At 41.8% G+C, this 11,067-nt stretch overlaps 1 long non-coding RNA gene across 1 annotated transcript; it reads left to right on the top strand.

The window, feature by feature from the left end:
- The first annotated feature begins 5,170 nt into the window (after positions 1-5,170).
- Positions 5,171-6,315, top strand: LOC123968756. The gene is made up of 3 exons (XR_006824536.1): positions 5,171-5,325; positions 5,920-6,042; positions 6,151-6,315. It is a non-coding gene; the product is annotated as an uncharacterized LOC123968756 (long non-coding RNA).
- The last annotated feature ends 4,752 nt before the right edge of the window (positions 6,316-11,067 follow it).

The following is an 11,067-nucleotide window of genomic DNA, read 5'->3' as shown; positions in this document are numbered from 1 at the left end:
AAAGGCATTGAGGAACAGAGTTTATTGGATAACGTGGGACAGAGGATGACAATAGAGAGATGAGAGGGAGTGAAATAGAGAGAAATAGAAAGTGAATGATATTGTGAGAGAGAAGGGTAGAGAGTCAATCGAATAGAGTGAAAGAGAGACTCTTCCCATGGGGGATGATACTCTGGATCGGTGCCCGGTATGCCACTGCACTGTCATCTGTGAGCTGCCTTTGTACATGTATGGAGGCCAGCATATCCCATGATCCTCGCTATAATCCCGACCCAACACCTAGCATGTAGCCTCCTGCTCTTTCCCGCCTATTTCTTCTCTTGCCTCTTCCCTCGACCTCTCTCCTCTGCACCTTTTCTCTTTCCCTGTTCTATCCTTCTCTCCTCGTCCTCATAACCCTCTGCTCCTCCTCACTCTAATTTCACTCTTCCTTTCTTTATCTCTCTCTTATTTCTCCTAGCCAAAGCACAGCTATAGGCTGGGCCTCTGCCACCTCCATGAAAACAGATGACAGTGTTTTGTTTTTTTCCACCCCACTGCCGCAGACCCCCCTCCAAGAGAGGTCTGTCTGCCTAGGAGGAGCCCCCCTTAAGGAGGACATGCCTGCTCAATAAGAGATTGAGAGGAAGATCAGGGGAGCTCATTCATCAAGCCATGTATTTCATTATAAATAATGTTCAAACAAGCCTGGGTACTTAGGGTGGTGGCCTTTGACCTGGGTGGCTATGATATGTTCTGTGAAGAGTTTTTTGGTGGTGGAACGGTGACGAGATCAATATGCCGAAATTAGGCCAAACCTAGAATGCTTTTGTTGTTCTTGTAATGACAACACAGCTCCGTTTTCTGTTTTAATCAAAAAGCACATTGAAGATGTTAAATAAAAACAGATAGCCATGTAAAGATGATTCTCACACAGCATAAATGGGCTAATGTAAAACAGGATGATTCCATTCAGTAGTTTAACTGTTATACACTGAGAAATTATTTCCCTAATCCAAATTAAATTGGTATCATATTCAGTGTTGTTCCCCAAAATAAGTGAGGTATTGACAACTCCTTGGACATTGAGTACTCAGTCTGAAAACAGATTGTACCAAAGATAGTGAAGAGATGCCCCCTGATGTCTTGTGACCACGTGCATTAGCACTTCTAGACCACATGCCATTCTCAAGTCAGATGCTAGGCATTGGCGAACAAGCAGTCCTTTTATCACAAACTCAGTTATTCGGTTATTTCAACCTCTTCATGCATTGAAGACTGTTCAGCTTGCTTAGACCACTTAGCCATGGCAGCATCCTTTACAGGCAAGTGGGATTGGCTGCTAATATTTCAGAAACCATCAAGTTCAAATAGTTCATGAATGTAAAGTTTACTGGCGTTTTATTTCCTTCGTCATAGTTCGCTAAGACAGGTGTATGTTCTGAAACCATTACAAGATGTTGTCACCGCTGCAAATTTCCCCTTCCAACAGACAACAAGCAGCATTAGCATTTATTTGGAGTTGTGTCTCTAGCCACCTGAAGAATGTAAATCTAGATATATATTCACTCTCCTTTTATCTCTTTTTCACTCTTTAGCTGCTAAATGCTCCACTATGTTCACTAGCTCGCTAGCTTTGTCTGTCTGCTGGTTGGTGGTGGGCAGGTAGTGTACAGTGGATTTTTCTCAGCTTTTTCAGTGAATACATCCTCAGATGAAAACACCTGAAAAGAGTTGAGGGGATTTTTTAGTGATAATTCTCTCTAGTTTTATCACTAGAAAAGTCAATGTATAAATATATTGATAAGTGCAGCTTTAAGCTTTCCAAATTCCTGAAATTAGTTAAAGGTGGGGTATGCGTTTGTAATCCAATACACGTCTTTTCGTCAAATTCAGCAAATATATCTCCTCAGGGTCTGCTAGCTGTCCGTGCTGTGTGTGCACGAGTGGCTGTATATAAAAACAGCCCTGGTTTTGTAAATGGGAAACACTATTCCAACCATTCCAGCCATGATTTGTGTGTCAGGAAACACTAAATTATATACCCATACATTAAAATTAATATCTGGTTGGCCAATATGATATTGTTGTGATGTCTGCTATAGTATAGAGTAGTGAGTATTGCTGTCTGGAGCTGGTGTGCTGGCTCTGGGAACGTCCTCGTCCTCTCTGCATGTTAGCTTCGAAGCAGCAACTATAGTGACACTTTGCTAACCCACAACCTAAGGCTCGGGCAGACTACACAACTTTCAGTGTTGGCAGATCGCTATGCTGTTCAGGCTACACAACTTCTGTCTTGTGACGGGAGTCATTGTGGCGTTCATAGTACGTGACTGATCGGTGACGGGAGGTCACACACTATATGAGCTGACAATGACACTGTCATCCAACGGACTGGTCTTCAAACCACGTACTGTCAGAAGTGTCACAGGAAATGAGGCAAAGCTACACACGAAACAGCAGTTGTTTATTATTCTAAAGATAGCCATTATAAAGACAAAGAATATAGGTGAAAGAATGGATTAGCACACGTGGGTAGCAGGGATTGTCTGTACTACAGAGAGAGCTGGAGGTGAGTAAAAAGTGTTTTACAGTGAAATAGTAGCTGCCTGCTCTCATTGGCTGGATGTGGATGTCGAGTCGGCAGACTCCTCCAGATATTTAGTATGCTAGATATCTGGGTGGCATCGGCTATGTGTCAGTGATGCGTCGTTGAACAGTTCACACATAACGACTGGCAAACATCGATTGAATGCTGATTTCCCCCGATCACAGCCTGACGGTCTGCGAGCTCAACCCATTCTCATATCAGTGCGTCCAATACCGACCCTTCAGCGTCCATATCAAACTCCGCAATTTGCTAGTGCGTTGCAACACAGACTCAGAGGGGGCTAACCCTACCTGCTTGCATGGCCGATGTGCACAGCTGTAGGGTCAGTCGACATGCATATATTTACTGACTTAGGTTTAGGCACAAACTTATGTGATGGTTAAGCTTAGGGTAAGTTGCTTCGGGGGGCTGTCAGCGCCTTAAACATAAACTAGCTAGCAAGCTAGCTATCTAGTTAGCGACCAGAAGCGCTACTAGCATTTTCGGTCACCCCATGCGTCATGTATAGACGCACCTGGAGGCGTCTTATACACACGCATCTGGGGCGTCCCCTACAGATGCCGAAGGGTACCTTTCGCATCAAATAACTATGCTTTGTAATCCTTTCTCAAATCGTCTGTATATGACGCCCTGAGATGAGAATGGGCAGGCGGGCTCGGAGACAGGCAAATCAAGCTTAAAATCGTGTAGTATGAAATAGGCTTAAGCTAACATTAGTTTTATTAGTCTCTATATCGCTCAAAATCATGGTATTGGATTTCTCCAGAATCACTTACCCCACCTTTAATTGTTACAATGTCACTATACTTTTATATTATCACCAGCACTCTTTCATTGCTTTCATGTTTACCCTACTTGAGAGAATTCGATAAACATGCAATGTTCCCAATTCCACACGTGTGGTATTTTGCCACCAGGAACCCATCATTAAATGGTTGTTTTCATTCCTGTCCCTTACCTCACGTGCACTTGCCCGTGCATTATGCCCACAAATGAGCTACAGTATTATACAATGAAGTGTTCTATTTTGGTTGCCTTATCAATAGAGGATCTGTCTCTGTCAGTATCTCAGCTCCCTGCTTCATCTATGAGAAGTCCTCATGAATGAGTCCAAGGACAATGGATGACTTGATTGGAGGAAACCTCATTTTGGATCACATGTATGGAAAAATGCAGGAACTAGTGCCTGACACATCAGAGACAAACAGCTATTGAACTGTCCTTCTGTTGTTTCTCTGTGGGGAGCCCCTTCCGTGTCCTAGCACGTCATAGTTGGTGCTTGCATGTTCTCCTACCATACAAACAGTGTGCACTATATACAGTACAGGACATTCCTGCCTATTGTGACACTGTACAGAGTAAACAAGTTCTTAACTCTGCATGCGCCCTTCTTATCTCTTGGTCAGTGTTTATCAAGGAATCTTCAGTACTCATGCTGAGGTGGGGGTTAAGTCTGCAAAGAAATAATCCACTTAAGATTGTTGACTCAAAGGCGTCGTGGTAGCTCAGCAGGTGCTCATGAGTTTGAATCTGACTCATGACTTTTGCAGCATACCTCCCTTTCCCCTGTTTTCCCTTCTTCATTGTAGGCAATCTAGTGAAGCATGGCTGCCATAAAAATAATCATTAAGGAAAGATTATCTCCCTCTCACCTCTCTCTCATTTTCCCTCCATCTCTCATTGAGTTTGGAATGCACCAGTGCAATCACCCCCACTGAGAATAACACTCATGTTGAGTAATTTTGTCTTACATAAGGGAGAGTATTGCACACAACAAGACATGTAAAAACAACATCAGGCAAGGCCAGAGGGAGAGAATGCAATCCTCAGCTATTTGTAATGGAGAACAGGGGAGGGGCAGAAGGGTGGAAGATGGATGTGATTTCACATTAATTGTGTGGGTTCACAGGAGTGTGCATGTATGTGTGTGTCCACATGGGGTGGGAGGTGTTAGTGGAATTTCTGAGAGCTATGCTGATTTTACAGGCACAGGAGGGATTGTGTGTGTGTGTTTGTGTGTGTGCACATATAAGTCAGCATAGATGCATGTGTGAGTATGTGCCCGCTTGTGTATTGGGGAACACGTGATTTTGTGGCTGTGTGTGAGTGTGTGTGTATATGTTGTGGGCCTCCACACTTGGCTGGGGGTAGCGAGTGGAATCTTTGGAGTGTGATGTTAAATTTGCAGCGTCTGTAGAGCCAAAAACAGGCTGGTGAATCTTCCACAAGTCAGTTGCTGTACAACAATGTTTTTGTTGCTACGAAGAAAAACAAGCCACACAGGTAGGTAAATTAGCTTTATTAGCATTTGCTTTTTTATTGCCTTTAAAAGCGCCATTAAAGGCAAGTTGATTCTAAAACACTTTTTGTCATATTTGTTGTTTTGTCATATTTGTCTTTATACACCAATATATATTAAAAAGTTAGGTGCACTGAAAAATAGAGCTGTCTGTAGTCCTCTCAGGGCTGCAGTAAACACAGCCACTCGTTCCATTCGGACCGAATGCAATGATTGGCTGGCTGAATGTCACTCTCCCTCGCTGCCATGGCTACCAGCCCTGCTGCTGCAGGAGCTGCCCCCATGCGCGCACCCGCTCAGCTCGCTCGGACCTGACGAGCGAAGCGGTCAGACCGGAGGTAATATCTGCGTGGCTTTTCAACGATAGTAACTGAAAACTGACGAACACCAAGGGGCTGAAAAGTTACACCGTGGTGGCTTTAATTCTGCTGGACAGGTAATCTGGCTTTTATCATTTCGACGGTAATTTGTTACTTTCATCGCTAGCAAACGTAGCTACCTACTTAGCATTCAGCTAACGGTTGCTACGAGTGCAGGCCATACAGTCTATGGTGCAGGCTGGTGTAGGAGCCAGAGTAGAGACGATGAATTATATCTAGCTGTACGTGAGCTGGAAAACAGCAGCTGTGTTTGCCGATGCTAACATTAGGTTAGACAATGTAGGTGTAGACTGCACCGGTTTAGTTATTCACCATCTAGGTTTATTATACTATGTTTACACCTATCTTTACACCTTGTATCTAATCTGTTTGTGTTATTATCTTGTGTCTGCAGTTGATGTTTGACTGTATGTTACTTTTACAAATGTGGTGATATAGCTGTGTGTTTGTAGTTATGAGAGACATTTCAACATTAGTGTACATAAACAATGATGGCTAAAGGTCCCCAAGTATCTGTGTTTCTGGTATATAAGCTACTTATAATATAGTTTTGACATTGTTCGTAGCTAAACCTACTGTGTGAAAACCTTTTAATGTAGTTTTACCAGAAGTAAAAAATCCTGTATGTTTTATTTCTACTGTGCCCTCAGGTCACCTGCAGTCTTCCAACACCCTGTGCTTCTCACCAGTACACTGATCAGACTGCTGGCTGGCCTGGATTACAACCACCGTGTCCACAGACCAGACAGGAGAAAAGATGATGACACAATTCAGTATGTTGCATTATGAGTACTCTTGTACATTTTACTCAATATTGGACAGAACATTCATCAACATGATCAGATATTTTTATTGAACAGGGCTTTGTTGTTGTCTGACAGGACTTCTGTGTCCACATTACACACCAGGTCAATGTTCATGACACAGATGAGCCGATGGCTGAAGCAAAGTTGTAGTTAATTTTTGTAATCGGTAAACGATAATAAAAAAAGTATATATTATAATATTGATGGCTTACATAGCACTTTATTTTTGACACCCAAAGGGCTTAGGGGGAAACACCAGAGAAACTTTGAGACAAGTACACTGGGTTAAAATATATATGTGTGTGTGTATGTGTGTGTGTATGTATGTGTGTATATATATATATATATATATATATATATATGTGTATATACCTGTTCATATGCTGTTGTTGGAGCGTGAAGCTCGACGCAGGTCCTAGAAGATGTGCTGCTCGGCTTGCACCTCATCCTCTCCATCCTGCCTCTTCTTCCTCGGACCCTGGCAGCCCTCCCTCCTCTGCTTCGCCTCGACCCCGGTCCTGTCCCGGTCTGTGCTTGGCTCTGGGGTGCAGTCCTCATCAGAGACAATAATGCTGTCACCATGGAAGCTCTAACATGCAAAACAACGTACATGTTATGAGTCTAACATGAAATTCACGTTCCTGTAGTGTAACGTGTAACTGATGGTAACGAGAAAATGTGTATCAGCCTGTTGTTAGCTTTGCCCAATGTTAACACAGCTGTTAGCACAGCTATCTGTTGCTAACAGTTACCTAGGCAGCTCGTTACTGATTAAAACTCGGTCTTTTTAAACCTATCCAATAATAACAAGCCAGCTTGATAGTGAGTACTAACAGCCGGGTTAGTTGTTTATTTTCATAATAATAAAGTTAGATATTTTCTTACCCCTGATGTGAGCCGCTACTCTCCGCTCGTCACACTCGTCCTCCTGCGGTGTCGGCAACGCGCTTTTACATGTTTTGGGGGCATGGTTTTGGAAGGAGCTCAGAAGGGAGGGGGTGGGAGTTTCTCTGTTGAATACTTTCAAAATTCAGCAGTTTCTGGCTAGTTTCTCAAACTTACCTACCCTGCCTTTAATTGCAATTTTTAAATTAACATTAAATCAAATACGCATGTTATGTGAAAGTCAAAAAAACCTACACATAACGCCCTTTGGAGTCCTTTTTTTGTTTTGTTCTTTTGTTTCCTTGTTTCCTTATTTAATTTTCTTTTTTGTTGTTTGTTCATTAATTTAAAAAAAAAAAATTCTGTATCCTTGTCTCCCTGTTTCTGTGTTTCAGTCTTTTGTGTCCTACTTTTGTTTCTACATTTCCCTGTTTCCTTCTCTTATTTTCTTAAGTTAATTTTCTTTTGTTTCCTTGATTTCTTATTTTGTTTTCGTGTTTCCTTGTTCCCTGGTTTATCTAAGGTGTGCTGTGGTGGTCATAGTATTTAGATCCCTCTGCCATACTAAATTGACATTTTACTGAAGTAAAGCGTCTTTAGGGAAGTCTTTGTGTATTTATACACTGTCTTGTCTCTGGTTATGTTCCATCCGCCTTTAAACACACTGTTGTGCAGCGCCTGTTAAAAAAGGAAAATCCCAACCCCTCTATTCTTTCTAACTTCAGGCCCATCTCTAAACTGTCTTCCTTATCTAAAGTCCTGAAGAAAGTAATTTTTACCTAGCTGCAAACATTTTTAATTAACCATAATGTTTATGAAAAGTTCCAGTCTGGTTTTAAACCCCGTCACAGCACTGAAACTGCACTTTTAAGAGTTTTTAATGACTTGATTTTAACTGTTGATTCAGGAGTCTCTGCTGTCTTAGTGCTCTTAAGGTGTGTTCACACTGAAAGCGAATATAATATTCGCCTCAGTTTACTCACGCGAGTTTGACATCTGGACATTTTGAGTGTTCACACACAACGCGTTTCAAGCAAATAAACACAGCCCGCAGATACTACTGCTATTTGAACCCGAAGTAAACCTTGTGCTGTGATTTTATTGCAAACTGATCAAACTGATGCCAAAATAACTACAATATGATGCCGTTTTGTTAGTCATATGAATTCATGCTTTGCCAGGTCTTTTAAAATGTTTTTTTTCTGAATGGAGTTCGGATCGATCAGGGCTATGCTATGCTAACCTGTTCACAGTAAAGTACAACAATAGCGGAATAAAGTTACAGACACACATTTTCTGAAATCACCAGGTAGTTCAACTTCCTCGCTTTCTTTTTCCAAGTAATGTCCAGCTTTGTCCGTTTTTTATATAAATATGAAGTAGAATCCAGCAGAACTCCAGTGCCATCCAACGCTAACAACAACAGTGGAACCGGATGTGCATGGAAGCTAGCTGCCGAGAAGTGTGAGTGAAGATAAATCAAAAGCTAATTTAATAAAAGCAGTTAACTCTGAGCTCCTCCCGCGGGTAAACGATGTAGTTGTCAGATCAGAATCCAGACCAACTACGGGTGTTTATTTCTCCGAAAGCTGCAGCACTGCTCCCCATACACTTACCCATTCTTTAGCAGCTCCCTGTCGGCCTGCGGATTGTCATTACACCGCTCGGCAGGTCTTCTCCAAACAACGCTCCGAAGCCGCTGGTGACGTTTGGAATATCTCACCGCTGATAGGCTTTCGCAACATGGCCCAAGTTGAAAAATTTTGCGACAAACGCCTCATTCGCGCTGCCCGGAGCGAATTCGCGTCTTTGCATTGACTTTGATTGTAATCAAGCCGCCCAAAACACTGGATTTGCTTTCGGTGTGAACACACCTTTAGACCTCACTGCTGCCTTTGACACTGTTGACCACTCAGTCCTCTTATCACGGTTGGAAAACTGAGTAGGAATTAAAGGTACTACACTTACTGTAGGTGGTTTCAATACCTAACAGATGGGAGTTTCTCTGTCCACCTCGGTGATTATTCCTCTGAGACAGCCCAATTTACCTGTGGTGTCCCTCAAGATTCTGTCTGAGGCCATATCTTATTTTCTTTATATATGCTGCCCCTGGCCTCCATTTTTAGTACGAGGTCACTTTCCACTGTTTTTCAGACGATATACAAATTTATTTGCCCCTGAATGTAAAAACAAAGGGCTCACTGCAGCCCTGCTTGACTGCATCAAATCATGGATGCCCTGAACTTCCTCAACCTAAACAGAGACAAGACAGAGGTCATAGTGTTTGGACATCCTGAACTGCTTTGTGTAGGTTCTCTCGGACCTTTAACTTCAAATAATCGCTCAACTGTGAGGAGTCTTGGTGTTGTATTGGTTAGTGCATTAAAATTTCATAAACAGATATCCGCCACTGTTAGATCTTGCTTCTTCCAGTTTAGAACTATAGCCAAGGTAAAGGCCTATCTCCCTCCTAAATATTTAGAGAGGGTGATTAATGCCTTCATAACTTCCGGTCTTGACTATTGTAACTCCTTATATGTGGGCTTGGACAAGTCATCGCCTGCAGTTAGTCCAAAATGCTGCTTACCGCCACCTGACAGGAAAGAAAAAGAGAGACCACATCACACCTGTGTTGGGCTCCCTCCACTGGCTTCCTGTTCAGTACAGGATTGATTTTAAAATCTTTTAACTTTTAAATGTCTTAATGGATTGGCTCCACTTTACCTAAAGGAGCTTCTTCGTGTTCACACTGAGATCTGCCAATCTCCTCCTGCTGGATGTACCCAGAAGCACACTTAAAACCAGAGACGATCGAGCCTTTGGTGTAGCTGCCCCTACACCAACCCTAACCCCTAACCTGTGGAAAACCTGTCAGTCCATATCACAACTGCCCCAACTCTCGAACGTTGTATATCACTGTTAAAAACACATCTCATTTCTTTGACATTTCCTTTGAGTTAAGTCAGTTATTATCCCTGGTGATTTTAATATCACTATATATCATATACTGTATGTTCTAATGTTTTATTGCTGTACTTTTACTGTGTAATTATTGTTTTTTTAAATGTAATTTAAATTTTTAAATGTAAAGCACCTTGGTCCTGGTTGTTTTAACTGTGCTATATCAATAAAATTGATAGAGCTAAAGAGCACTCTTGGGCCACAACAGGTCAGAGATTATTGTCGAAAACAGCAGAAAGGCCTCACACACCTCACCAAAGGTAAACTTTCCAAAGGGAACGCAGAAATCACTGCTGGAGGATCTGCATGATCATTTTAGCATTTAGCCAGACCCAGTATGCACCTTGGTTGGTCACATGTCATCAGTGTTGGGCAAGCTACTTGGAAAATGTAGTGAGCTAAGCTACTACCTACTCTAGATTAAATTAAGCTTCACTACACAGAAGCTACCCCCCGGTGAAATGTAGCAAGCTAAGTTACAAAAACGTGGCAAAAGTAGCTTAGTTACATCTAAGCTACATTTACTAAGCTACTCTACATTTGTAGGTGGGGTTTGAGGCCATTGACAATATGGCAGTGACAATTGTATTTATTAATAAGTAATTTCATTGAAAAACTACATACAAGGGAAAATGGCTGTGGTTAATGCTGGGTCTGTGTCTAATAATTTTATAACTTTTTCATCTCCTGTGATTTGGATTTTTCATTTTTAACAGAGACATGGGCTGATAATGGTGAGTCAACCATTTTTGGTGAATTGTGTCCAGCAAACTGTTTATTCACTAGCACCCCTCGTTGTGTTGGCAGAGAGGACAGAGTGGCTACAGTTTTCAAGAATTGGTTTAAATTACAATCATTTTCATTTGGGAGCTAGTCTACATTTGAATCACACACTGGAAAAATAGATTCTGTGACTAACCTTTATTTGGAGTTTTGCTCTATAGACTGATTCATTGTGACATTGTACCAACAACAGCAGTCCTGGGTAGACAACTGGCAGATGATTTGAATTGAGAAGTTTTGTCAAATTTGTTTATTTCTGTTAAAAACGTAACTGTAATGTTTAAAAATATATCGTAAAACACAGTGGTCCGACCTGACATTTCTGCTTTGCTTATTTTATGTACTGTGATGCTTTGCTTGCGT

This window comes from Micropterus dolomieu, linkage group LG03 (genome assembly GCF_021292245.1).
Source record: "Micropterus dolomieu isolate WLL.071019.BEF.003 ecotype Adirondacks linkage group LG03, ASM2129224v1, whole genome shotgun sequence".
NCBI classification, from domain to species: domain Eukaryota; kingdom Metazoa; phylum Chordata; class Actinopteri; order Centrarchiformes; family Centrarchidae; genus Micropterus; species Micropterus dolomieu.
This window is presented reverse-complemented; position numbering and strand designations above follow the sequence as displayed.